Source organism: Ranitomeya imitator, chromosome 1 (assembly GCF_032444005.1).
Source record: "Ranitomeya imitator isolate aRanImi1 chromosome 1, aRanImi1.pri, whole genome shotgun sequence".
Taxonomy (NCBI): domain Eukaryota; kingdom Metazoa; phylum Chordata; class Amphibia; order Anura; family Dendrobatidae; genus Ranitomeya; species Ranitomeya imitator.
In genome coordinates this window covers 366,971,410-366,984,428 of record NC_091282.1, presented here as the reverse complement: position 1 = coordinate 366,984,428, position 13,019 = coordinate 366,971,410, and positions in this window count along the sequence as shown.

Here is a 13,019-nt window from a genome sequence, read left to right as displayed (position 1 = left end):
GGACCTCAGAAGGGGTGGATGACGAAATAGACAGAAATGGAACATCACCATGTACCCCCTGACAACCCCAGCTGTACACAGACATTGATTTCCAATCTAATACTGGGTTATGGACTTGTAGCCATGGCAACCCCAACACGACCACATCATGCAGATTATGCAACACCAGAAAGCGAATATCCTCCTGATGTGCAGGAGCCATGCACATGGTCAGCTGGGTCCAGTACTGAGGCTTATTCTTGGCCAAAGGCGTAGCATCAATTCCTCTCAATGGAATAGGACACTGCAAGGGCTCCAAGAAAAACCCACAACGCCTAACATACTCCAAGTCCATCAAATTCAGGGCAGCGCCTGAATCCACAAATGCCATGACAGAAAAAGATGACAAAGAGCAGATCAAAGTAACGGACAAAAGAAATTTTGACTGTACCGTACCAATGGTGGCAGACCTAGCGAACCGCTTAGTGCGCTTAGGACAATCGGAGATAGCATGAGTGGAATCACCACAGTAGAAACACAGCCCATTCTGACATCTGTGTTCTTGCCGTTCAACTCTGGTCAAAGTCCTATCGCACTGCATAGGCTCAGGTTTATGCTCGGATAATACCGCCAAATGGTGCACAGATTTACGCTCAGGCAAGCGTCGACCGATCTGAATGGCCAAAGATATAGACTCATTCAGACCAGCAGGCATGGGAAATCCCACCATGACATCCTTAAGGGCTTCAGAGAGACCCTTTCTGAAAATAGCTGCCAGCGCACCTTCATTCCATTGAGTGAGCACGGACCACTTTCTAAACTTCTGCCAATAAATCTCTATCTCATCCTGACCCTGACACAGAGCCAGCAAATTTTTCTCTGCCTGATCCACCTAATTAGGTTCATCGTACAGCAATCCGAGTGCCAGGAAAAACGCATCAATATTACATAATGCAGGATCTCCTGGCGCAAGGGAAAATGCCCAGTCTTGATGGTCACCACGTAATAATGAAATAATGATCCTAACTTGTTGAACTGGGTCACCAGAGGAGCGAGGTTTCAAAGCCAGAAACAGTTTACAATTATTTTTGAAACTCAGAAATTTAGCTCTATCTCCAGAAAACAAATCAGGAATAGGAATTCTTGGTTCTAACATAGAATTCTGAAGCACAAAGTCTTGAATATTTTGTACTCTTGCAGTGAGATGATCCACACATGAAGACAGACCTTTAATGTCCATCACTACACCTGTGTCCTGAACCACCCAAATGTCTAGGGGGAAAAATAGGCAAAACACAGTGCAAAGAAAAAAAAATGGTCTCAGAACTTCTTTTTTCCCTCTATTGAGAAGCATTAGTACTTTAGGCCTCCAGTACTGTTATGATTAGGTAATTCAGAACCACAATGGACCTTGAAGTTCAGAGCACACAAAGTGACCTGACAATAACCAAAAGACATAGGACGAGCTCTGAGACGTGGGAACTCTGCTGACCGCAATCCCTAATCCTATCCAACCACACTAGAGGCAGCCGTGGATTGCGCCTAACGCTCCCTATGCAACTCGGCACAGCCTGAGAAACTAGCTAGGCCTAAGATAGAAAAATAAGCCTACCTTGCCTCAGAGAAATACCCCAAAGGAAAAGGCAGCCCCCCACATATAATGACTGTGAGTAGAGATGAAAATACAAACGCAGAGATGAAATAGATTTAGCAAAGTGAGGCCCAACTTACTGAACTGACCGAAGATAGGAAAGATAACTTTGTGGTCAACACAAAACCCTACAAACAACCACGCAGAGGGGCAAAAAGACCCTCCGCACTGAATAACAGTACGGAGGTGCTCCCTCTGCGTCCCAGAGGTTCCAGCAAGCCAGAAAAACCAATAAAGCAAGCTGGACAGAAAAAATAGCAAACAAAAATAACACAAGCAAAACTTAGCTTATGCAGAGCAGACAGGCTACAGGAACGATCCAGGAGGAAGCAAGACCAATACTAGAACATTGACTGGAGGCCAGGAGCAAAGCACTAGGTGGAGTTAAATAGAGCAGCACCTAACGACTTCACCACATCACCTGAGGAAGGAAACTCAGAAGCTGCAGTACCAATTGTGACCACAGGAGGGAGCTCTGCCACAGAATTCACAACAGAGTACGCTGTTACCCCACATGTGGGGGTAAACCACTGTTTGGGTGCACGGTAGAGCTCTGAAGGGAAGGAGCGCTGTTTTACTTTTTCAACGCAGAATTGGCTGGAATTGAGATTGGACGCCATGTCGTGTTTGGAGATGTGCCTAAACAGTGCAAATTCTAACTCTAACCCTAACCCCAACACACCCTTAACCCTAATCCCAACCCTAACCATAACGACACCCCTAACCCAAACACGCCCCTAATCCTAATTCCAACCCTAACCACACCCCTAACCCCAACACACCCCTAACCCCAAGACACCCCTAACCCTAATCCCAACCCTAACCATAACTCTAACCACACCCCTAACCCTGACATACCCCTAACCCTAATCCCAACACTAATCCCTACCATAAACGTAATCCAAACCTTAACCCAATCTCTAGCCCCAACCCTGACCCTAACTTTAGCCCCATCCCTAACCTTAACTTTAGCCCCATCCCTAACCCTAACTTTAGCCCCATTCCTAACCATAACTGTAGCCCCAACCCTATCCATAACTTTAGCTCCCACCCTAACCCTAACTTTATCCCTGTCCCTAACTTTAGCCCCAGCCCTAACTTTAGCCATAACCCTAACGTGAAAACAGAAATATATATATATTTTTTACTCTATTATTTTCCCCTAATAAGAGGGGTGATGAAGGGGGGTTTGATTTACTTTTATAGCGGGTTTTTTAGCGGATTTTTATGATTGGCAGCTGTCACACACTAAAAGAAGCTTTTTATGTCAAAAAATAGTTTTTGCATCACCACATTTTGAGAGCTATAATTTTTCTATATTTTGGCCAACAGAGTCATGTGAGGTCTTGTTTTTTGCGGGACAAGTTGACGTTTTTATTGGTACCATTTTCAGACACATAACATTTTTTGATCGCTTTTTTATTATGATTTTTGGGAGGCAGAAAGAGCAAAAACCACCAATTCATGAATTTTTTTTGGGTGGGGCATTTATACCATGTGGTAAAATTGATAAAGCAGTTTTATTCTTCGAGTCAGTACGATTACAGTGATTCCTCATTTATATAAATTTTTTATGTTTTGGCGCTTTTATACAACAAAAACTATTTTATATAAAAAATAATTATTTTTGCATCCCTTTATTCTGAGGGCTATAACTTTCTTATTTTTTTTTCTGATGACACTGTATAACGGCTCTTTTTTTGTGGGACAAGATGACGATTTAAGTGGTTCCCTGGTTATTTAGATCCATCTTTTTGATTGCGTGTTATTCCACTTTTTGTTCAGCGGTATGATGATAAAGCATTGTTTTTTGCCTCGTTTCTTTTTTTTTTTTACGGTGTTCACTGATGGGGTTAATTAGTGGGACAGTTTTATAGGCCGGGTCGATATGGACGTGTCGATACTAAATATGTGTACTTTTATTCTTTTTTTTTTTTTGGGGGTGGGGGGGTTTACACAAAGAAATGTATTTATTGGAACAATATTTTTTTTTCCAGTATATAGGATTTTAAAAAACAATATTTGTACACATGTTAACTTTATTTTTTTTAACTTTTTACATTGTCACATGGTGGGACATCACTATATAGTGCAGAGCACTGTGTCAGATCAGCGATCTGAAAGGCAGTGCAGGAGGCTCACTGACAAGCCACCTCCCTACAGGACCCGGAAGGACCCCGTGGCCATCTTGGATTGGGGGGGCCTGCAGGGAGAACAGAGGAGACCCTCGGAACAATGCTATCACATATCGTTGTTCTGAGGGTCTCAGGGAAGCACGCAGGGAGCGCTCTCCCTGCGCGATGCTTCCCTATGCCACCGGAACACTGCGATCTTGTTTGATTGCAGTGCTCCGGGAACAGTCCTTGACCACTCCAGGAACATAGTGCCGGATGTCAGCTGTGATAATCAGCTGACACCTGGCCGCGATCGACCGCACTCCCCCTGTGAGCGCGGCTGATCGTGTATGACGTACTATCCCGTTCGTGGGAATTAAGTCCCAGGTCACATGGACGGGAAAGTACGTCCGGTGGCAGAAATGGGTTAAAGTTGCTAATTCTGTTATACATTTGGAAAAAAAACCTCTTGTTCCTGATATCCAGTACATGTAATAATGCTATAAATGCTGAGCCTCTTATTTATTCCACTGGAGCAAGAATATTTTATTCCACACTCTAAAATATCTGAGAGTTTTTTTTTAAACCTGAAAGAAGTTATTTTGTTATTTTAAGTGCATGAAAACTTAAAGTAGTATTCTCATCTCCAAAATCCTATCATAAGATGTAGTAGGTGTAATAATAGTAATATTAGCAAATACCTCCATTTAGAAATGTGGTATAGTTTTTCTGATTCGCTATATCATTTATTGTGGACCTTAGGTATCCATGGTTACGACTACTGATATAGTAACAGTTAGCTACAGTAATTGCTGATGGTCATAACCATGAATACCTAAGGTCCTGCAATGCCTGCACATGAGGACAGAGATATAGCAAATTATAAAAACTATACTACATTTTTAATTGGAGGTATTTGCTAATATATTATTTATTACTAGTTGGCCCATGCAAAATTTTTGCACATTGGTTGTCGGGGACGCAGGCAATTTCAGGAAAATCAAGCTGGTAAAATGTAAATGTATTTAATGAGATGATGAACACAGAGATGACATAATATATATATATATATATATATATATATATATATATATACTAGCTGAAGAGCCCGGCGTTGCCTGGGCATAGTAAATATCTGTGGTTAGTTATAGCACGTCACTTCTCTTATTTTCCGATCACACCTCTCATTTTCCCCCTCACATCTCTCATTTTCTCCCTCACATCTCTCATTTTCTCCCTCACTCCTCTCATTCCCCCCTAACACTTGTCATTTCGACCTCACATCTGTCATTTTCCGATCACTACACTATTTTCCCTCACTCCTCTCATTTTGCACTCACACCTTTTCATTTTCACCTCACACCTCTCATTTTCACCTCAGTATATACATGTTTGTCATCTCCCTTATATATAGTACACACCTGTATGTCATCTCCTGTATATAGTATATACCTGTATGTCATCTCCCCTGTATATAGTATATACCTGCTGTGTGTCATCTCCCCTGTATATAGTATATACCTGTATGTCATCTCCTCCTATATATAGTATATACCTGTATGTCATCTCCTCCTATATATAGTATATACCTGTATGTCATCTCCTCCTATATATAGTATATACCTGTATGTCATCTCCTTCTATATATAGTATATACCTGTATGTCATCTCCTCCTGTATATAGTATATACCTGTGTGTCATCTCCCCTGTATATAGTATATATCTGTGTGTCATCTCCTCCTGTATATAGTATATACCTGTATGTCATCTTCTATATATAGCATATACCTGTATGTCATCTCCTCCTGTATATAGTATATACCTGTAGGTAATCTGCTCCTGTATATAGTATATACCTGTGTGTCATATCCTCCTGTATTTAGTATATACCTGTATGTCATCTCCTCCTGTATATAGTATGTACCTGTATGTCATCTCCTCCTCTATATAGTATATACCTGTGTGTTATCTCTCCTGTATATAGTATATATCTGTGTGTCATCTCCCCTGTATATAGTATATACCTGTGTGATCTCCTGTATTAGACCTCGTTAACACGTTATTTGCTCAGTATTTTTACCTCAGTATTTGTAAGATAAATTGGCAGCCTGATAAATCCCCAGCCAACAGGAAGCCCTCCCCCTGGCAGTATATATTGGCTCACACATACACATAATAGACAGGTCATGTGACTGACAGCTGCTGTATTTCCTATATGGTACACTTGTTGCTCTTGTAGTTTGTCTGCTTATTAATCAGATTTTTATTTTTGAAGGCTAATACCAGACTTGTGTGTGTTTTAGGGCGAGTTTTGTTTGTCAAGTTGTGTGTGTTGAGTTGTGTGTGGCGACATGCATGTAGCAACTTTTGTGAGATTAGTTTTGTGTGGCAACATGCGTGTAGCAACTTTTTGTGTGTCGAGTTGCATGTAACAGGTTAGTGTAGCAAGTTGTGTGCAGCAAGTTTTGCGCATGGCGAGTTTTGCACGTGGTGAGTTTTATGTCTGGTGCCTTTTGAGTATGTGCAAGTTTTGTGTGAGGCAACTTTTGCATGTGTTGCAAATTTTGTGCATGTGGCAATTTTTCCGCGTGTGCAAGTTTTGCGTGTGGCAAGTTTTCCATGAGGTGAGTTTTGCACTTGTGGCGAGTTTTGCGGGAGCCTAGTTTTTGCATGTGGCGAGTTTTGCGCGTGGCGAGTTTTGAGTGGCGACTTTTGTGTTTCGACTTTTATGTGGCGAGGTTGGTGTATGTGTGGTGAAATGTGTGCTGAGGGTGGTATATGTGTTCAAGCACGTGGTAGTGTGTGGCGCATTTTGTGTGTGTGTTCATATCCCCATGCGTGGTGAGTATCTCATGTCGGGGCCCCACCTTAGCAACTGATCGGTATATACTCTTTTGCACCATCGCTCTCATTCTTTAAGTCCCCCTTGTTCACATCTGGCAGCTGTCAATTTGCCTCCAACACTTTTCCTTTCACTTTTCCCCATTATGTAGGTAGGGGAAAAATTGTTTGGTGAATTGGAAAGCGCGGAGTTAAAATTTCACCTCACAATATGGCCTATGACGCTCTCAGGGTCCAGACGTGTGACTGTGCAAAATTTTGTGGCTGTAGCTGCGACGCCTCCAACACTTTTCCTTTCACTTTTTTCCCCATTATGTAGATAGGGGCAAAATTGTTTGGTGAATTGGAATGCGGGCAAAATTGTTTGGTGAATTGGAATGCGCGGGGTTAAAACTTCGCCTCACAATATAGCCTATGACGCTCTCGGGGTCCAGACGTGTGACTGTGCAAAATTTTGTGGCTGTAGCTGCGACGGTGCAAATGCCAATCCCGGACATACACACATACACACACACACACACACACATACACACATTCAGCTTTATATAGTAGATATATATATATAGCCCCATACACAGCTAACCCCATTTTGGAAATTGTGCACATCAAGGAATTTATCTATGGGTTTAGTGAGCACCCCAAACCAACAGGAGATTTTCTAAATTTTATACATGTTGCCGTGAAAATAATAGATTATGTTTTCCCTTGAAAATCCTCTTTAGCTCCAAAATTCTAATTTTCAAAAAGGTAACAGGAGAAAATAGAATGCAAAATTTGTTGTGCAATTTCTCTTTAGCGCGGCAGAGCTTTGAAGGCAAGGAACCTACTGATGAGTGAGCACTGAAATGGTCTGGTGCTCGTTGCTAGGGTCGAGAAAATTGGAATACTCGGGTACTCGACCCTAGCAACGAGCCCAATGTAAGTCTATGGGAGACCCGAGTATTTTTGCCACGATCACCCCGGAGGTCCTTTTAAGGACTAAAAACGTCTGAAAATGATGTCGATCGCCCCTACGTAAGAGCAATGGGGTACTCAGTACCGGGTCCTTCAGTTCCCTCAGCGAGGATGTCTCGGTGGCCCCACCCGGACCATGGCCCTATGAGGGGTGCCCAATAAAAGGCAGAGTTCGTAGATAACGGTAGTGTTCCTGACGCCACCTGTGGTATTCGGTCAGAGTGACCGACACTGCTTAGGGGTCCGCTAGGGTGATGGAATGGCAGCTAGATGGTATACCTTCCCACAGGTGAAGTATATCCCCAGGGCTTCCCAGAAGTGTAGATGTTGATGGTGGATGGTGCAAGGTGTGGTAAATAATGAGGACACAATGGGTGCAGTCTCTTTACCTTTACTGAAGGCTTCAGCATCCACAGTCCAGAGTGCCGGATGACAGGGTAGGCAAGGTCCGGCCAGTCTGATGGCAATTCCAGAGTCCCCTTATCCAGGTGGAAATCAGTAGCCTTCCCCTTGCGCACAGTAACGTAGTAGGTCCCTACTTGCATTACCTACCATAAGGTCCTCACTCTTGTTACTTCTCGCTCTGTCCCCCAGATGGATAGGACATAACCCGTATGACGGTGGTGGCCTGAGGCTATTTTATAGGGACCCTAGAGACGCCCCTCCTCCGCATTGCCACCTTGTCTGCTTAGGTGTTTAGGTCGGACAGCCAACTTGGAATCGACTGCCCTGCCGGTCTCTGAAGTAAAGCGTAGAGTCTATTACTCCCTCGGTGTTCTGGCCACCGGATCTGCACTCAGATGGAGGCAGCCTGCTTCTAGCTGGTCTCCTGCTGTTGTTTCACTCCTGTTGCTATGACTTCTGTGCTCACTCACTATGGCACACTTCCTTTCCTGTCCGTCCTTAGGAGGCTGCCGCATGGGTTGCAGGCGCAGCTCCGTGTCCTTCTTTTCCTTTACATGGGCCGAGCCCAGTCTGCTCCTCTCCCCTCCTTCTCCTTCCGACTTCTCGCTCTCTCTGCAACTGCCTGACTTCCTAACCAACCCCCAGTTTTACCCAAATGTGAGGAGTGGCCTAATAGATAGAACCTTTTGCTCCCCCTGGTGGCCGGCGTGTGAAGTGTGTGTGGCTGTGATACCTGGCAGGGTGAACTCCTTTGGTGCCATCAGACGTAACATCGCTCCCCCTGGTGGAAGAATGACATTACTGCAACGACCAGGATTCTGGGGCACTGTAGATGGAAACACTGCTGGAAGCATTCCTGACTCTTAGTTCCAGCTTTAAACAATTTTTTCCAAGATTCATGCCATTTTTCCCGGTGCCACAAAAAACACTCTAAAACGAAACCAAAACGGATTTTGCTGGGAAATATGTTAAGGTGCATCCTTTTAATGACTTGCCTGTAAGGCCAAATAGTTAACCCCAGACCAAAAATTTCCTCCCATACTTGGGCTTAGTTCTGACGCAGCGTTTTTGAAGCGTTTTTCAACTTTAATATTGCTTTCAATCACTACAAATGCATTCACTGGGAAATGTCATTGTAACATTTAACAACCCTAGCTGGCCATGTCTTGTGGGACACATAAGGAGACCCTTCTTGTTTCATTTACAAAGGAGGGACTCTTAAAGTCACAGAGCCTATTTTTACTGGTGCATCAGGCGGCATTAAGGGCCATTATTAAACAGTGGGTCTCCTAAACTATTGTAACCTACGCTGTGAGAGGATGGACTGCCAAGAATTACAACTCACCACAATACCCCTTTCATAAGATGTCCAGGAGGGCCTCCTGAAAAAATGTAGCATTGAATGAAAGGCCGGCCCTGCTACCAATTGATATGCACCCCAAAAAGCCTTTAAACCAACATACTGGATGGGACCATGCAAATTCACTTCACGATATTCATTTTGTACTCCCGTACTCCTTTGTTTTACACATTGGCAGCAAGGCCCAGTGGCGTAGGAAGGGGGGTGCGGGGGGGGCGGTCCGCCCCGGGCGGCACAATGCTGGGGGCGGCCGGCGCTGCAGAAGAAGATAAAAAAAAAAAAAAGACGCCCCTTTAAATCTTCGGGCGGCGCCGTCCGCCGCCACGACCAGGGCCAGCTCCCCCCACCCCCGGGTCCCGCCCCCGCCCCCCGCTCTATACTCACCTCTCCTGGTTCCTGCGGCGCCGGCAGCTGCAGCCTCCTCTGACTCTGCGACGTCTCAGAGCAGAGGGCGCGATGACGTCACTACTGTGCGCGCCGCTCTGCCTCTCTGTCCTGAGCGTCGCAGAGCCGGAGAGACGCTGACTGCACCGGACCTGCGCTAGGAACGGGAGAGGTGAGGATTTTACTTTTTTTTTTTTTTCTTTATTTCTGACTGTCTGGGGCTGGGGCAATGCTGGAGACCATGGGGCAGAATGCTGGACACACTGGGGCAATACAGGAGACCATGGGGCAGATTGCTGGACACACTGGGGCAATACAGGAGACTATGGGGCAGATTGCTGGACACACTGGGGCAATACAGGAGACCATGGGGCAGATTGCTGGACACACTGGGGCAATACAGGAGACCATGGGGCAGATTGCTGGACACACTGGGGCAATACAGGAGACTATGGGGCAGATTGCTGGACACACTGGGGCAATACTGGAGACCATGGGGCAGAATGCTGGACACACTGGGGCAATACTGGAGACCTAGGGGCAGAATGCTGGACACACTGGGGCAATACTGGAGACCATGGGGCAGAATGCTGGACACACTGGGGCAATACTGGAGACCATGGGGCAGAATGCTGGACACACTGGGGCAGTACAGGAGACTATGGGGCAGAATGCTGGACACTCTGAATACTGGAGACCATGGGGCAGATCTCAGGACACATTGAGGCAATGCTGGAGACCCTGGGGCAGACTTCTGGACATACTGGGGCAATACTGGAGACCATGGGGCAGATTGCTGGACACACCGGGGCAATACTGGAGACCATGGGGCAGAATGCTGGACACACTGGGGCAATACAGGAGACCATGGGGCAGATTGCTGGACACACTGGGGCAATACTGGAGACCATGGGGCAGAATGCTGGACACACTGGGGCAGTACAGGAGACTATGGGGCAGAATGCTGGACACACTGGGGCAATACTGGAGACCCTGGGGCAGATTGCTGGACACACTGGGGCAATACTGGAGACCCTGGGGCAGATTTCTGGACACATTGAGGCAATGCTGGAGACCCTGGGGCAGACTTCTGGACACACTGGGGCAATGCTGGACACTGGGGCAGATTGCTGGACACACTGGGGGTAATATACTGGACACACTGGGGCAATGCTGGACACTGGGGGTAATATGCTGGACACACTGGGGCAGACTGCTGGACACACTGGGGAAAGGCTGGACACTGGGGCAGATTGCTGGACACACTGAGGGCAGATTGCTGGACACACTGGGGGTAATATGCTGGACATACTGGGGCAGATTGCTGGACACATTGGGGGTAATATGCTGGACACACTGGGGCAGATTGCTGGACAACATGGGGGTAATATGCTGGACACACTGGGGCAGATTGCTGGACAACATGGGGGTAATATGCTGGACACACTGGGGGCAGGACTTGAGGCATGGGCAGAATGTAGATACGGGGCATGATTGGAGACACGGGGCAGGATTGGATCATGGGGCAGGACGGATACGATGGAGGCTGGTGGGGCAGGATGGGGAGATCATATGGGGTAGAATGGATACTCATGAGGGCAGGATACGACAACATATGGCTGGAGCCAGGAATGAGATAAACGGGGCCAGGGTGGGGAATATTATTACCATAGGGGATAATTAAGGGATATTGTTACTGCAGTGATGTATTTATTTTATTTTTTGAGTATACTGTTTTAAATGGGGGGGCGGTCCTGTTACTGTGCAGAGTGACACTATATCACCTTTTTTTCTTCATGTGATGTAATGTAGAAGTTGTGAAAAATTAAGTAATGTGTTCTGCAAGCGGAGCTCGAGATAACTGTGTTATTTCCTGCAGAAACGAGTCCTGGCTGGAAGGAATGATGGCGGTCTGTGCTGGATAAAAGATGAAGGACTTCACCTAGAGACGTCACTGGTGAGTCAGTGTTACCTATACACTGACACTATACACTGTATACTATATAGAGGTCCTGTGTATAATGTCACCAGTGATCTCTGTATTACCTCTACACAGACACTGCATACTAAGTACAGATCTCCTGTGAATACTGGCACTTATGGTGATAGTATTGTGGTTTTTTTTTTTATTACTGATCAGTATTGTAGTATTCAGTCACTATGTGGTGGTAATATGTGGTCTGGAAATGGTGCGGTGGTATTTGTCCCTTGTATGTAGTATTATTCGGTCACTATGTGGCCTGGTCATGGTGTGGTGGTATTAAGTCACAGGTGTGGCATGTGGGGGTGACACCATTAGGCCCAGTTTAAGTTCTACAAAACAGGAAAACCATTTTTGGTAACCTTTGTGTGTATTGAGCTGGGGGGGGGGGGGGGGGGCGCCAAACTCGGGAACAGCCCCGGGCGGCAAAAGCTCTAGCTACGCCTCTGGCAAGGCCAGCCCCGCTGCATAGTTATATGCACCCCATTACATCTTGGAACCCACATACTGGATGGGCCCATGCAAATTCACTTAACAATATTCATTTTGTACTCCCATACTGCTTTGTTTTACACATTGGCAGCAAGGCCAGCCCTGCTACATAGTAATATGCACCCCATTACGCCTTAGAACCCACATACTGGATGGGCCCATGCAAATTCACTTAACAATATTCATTTTGTACTTTTGTACTCCTTTGTTTTACACATTGGCAGCAAGGCACCCCATTACGCCTTGGAACCCACATACTGGATGGGCCCATGAAAATCCACTTCACAACATTTTGTACTCCCATACTCCTTTGTTTTTCACATTGGCAGCAAGGCCAGCCCTGCTGTATAGTCATATGCACCCCATTGAACCCACATACTGGATGGGCTCATGAAAATCCACTTGTATTTTTTAAGGGTATGATAGTTGCCTCTTTGCAGAATTATTTACAGAAGAATTTGGCAATTTTATTTACCATGTTTTTAACACTAAGGTTCAGATACGGCTTTAAAGAAGGTTAATACTTGTAATACAACACAATTTCACTGCAAAGTACAAATTTCAAGGAATAGTATGATTGAAAAGTATGAATGCGTACACTTTTGTATATGTACTTAACATACAAAGGTTAATAAGTACATATAAGGATTAAATACATATAATGATTACGTATATATAAAGATTAACTACATACAGTTTACTTACATCATCAACAAGAGGCTTTTAAACATCATCCGCCTGGAATATCAGAGAAGCAACACCAAGACAGAGAACCCCTGGGAGTTTACCTACACTGCATGGGCATCCCCAATTATGCAGGTATCAGCACACTATACATGTACAGGTACCCCAGTTTT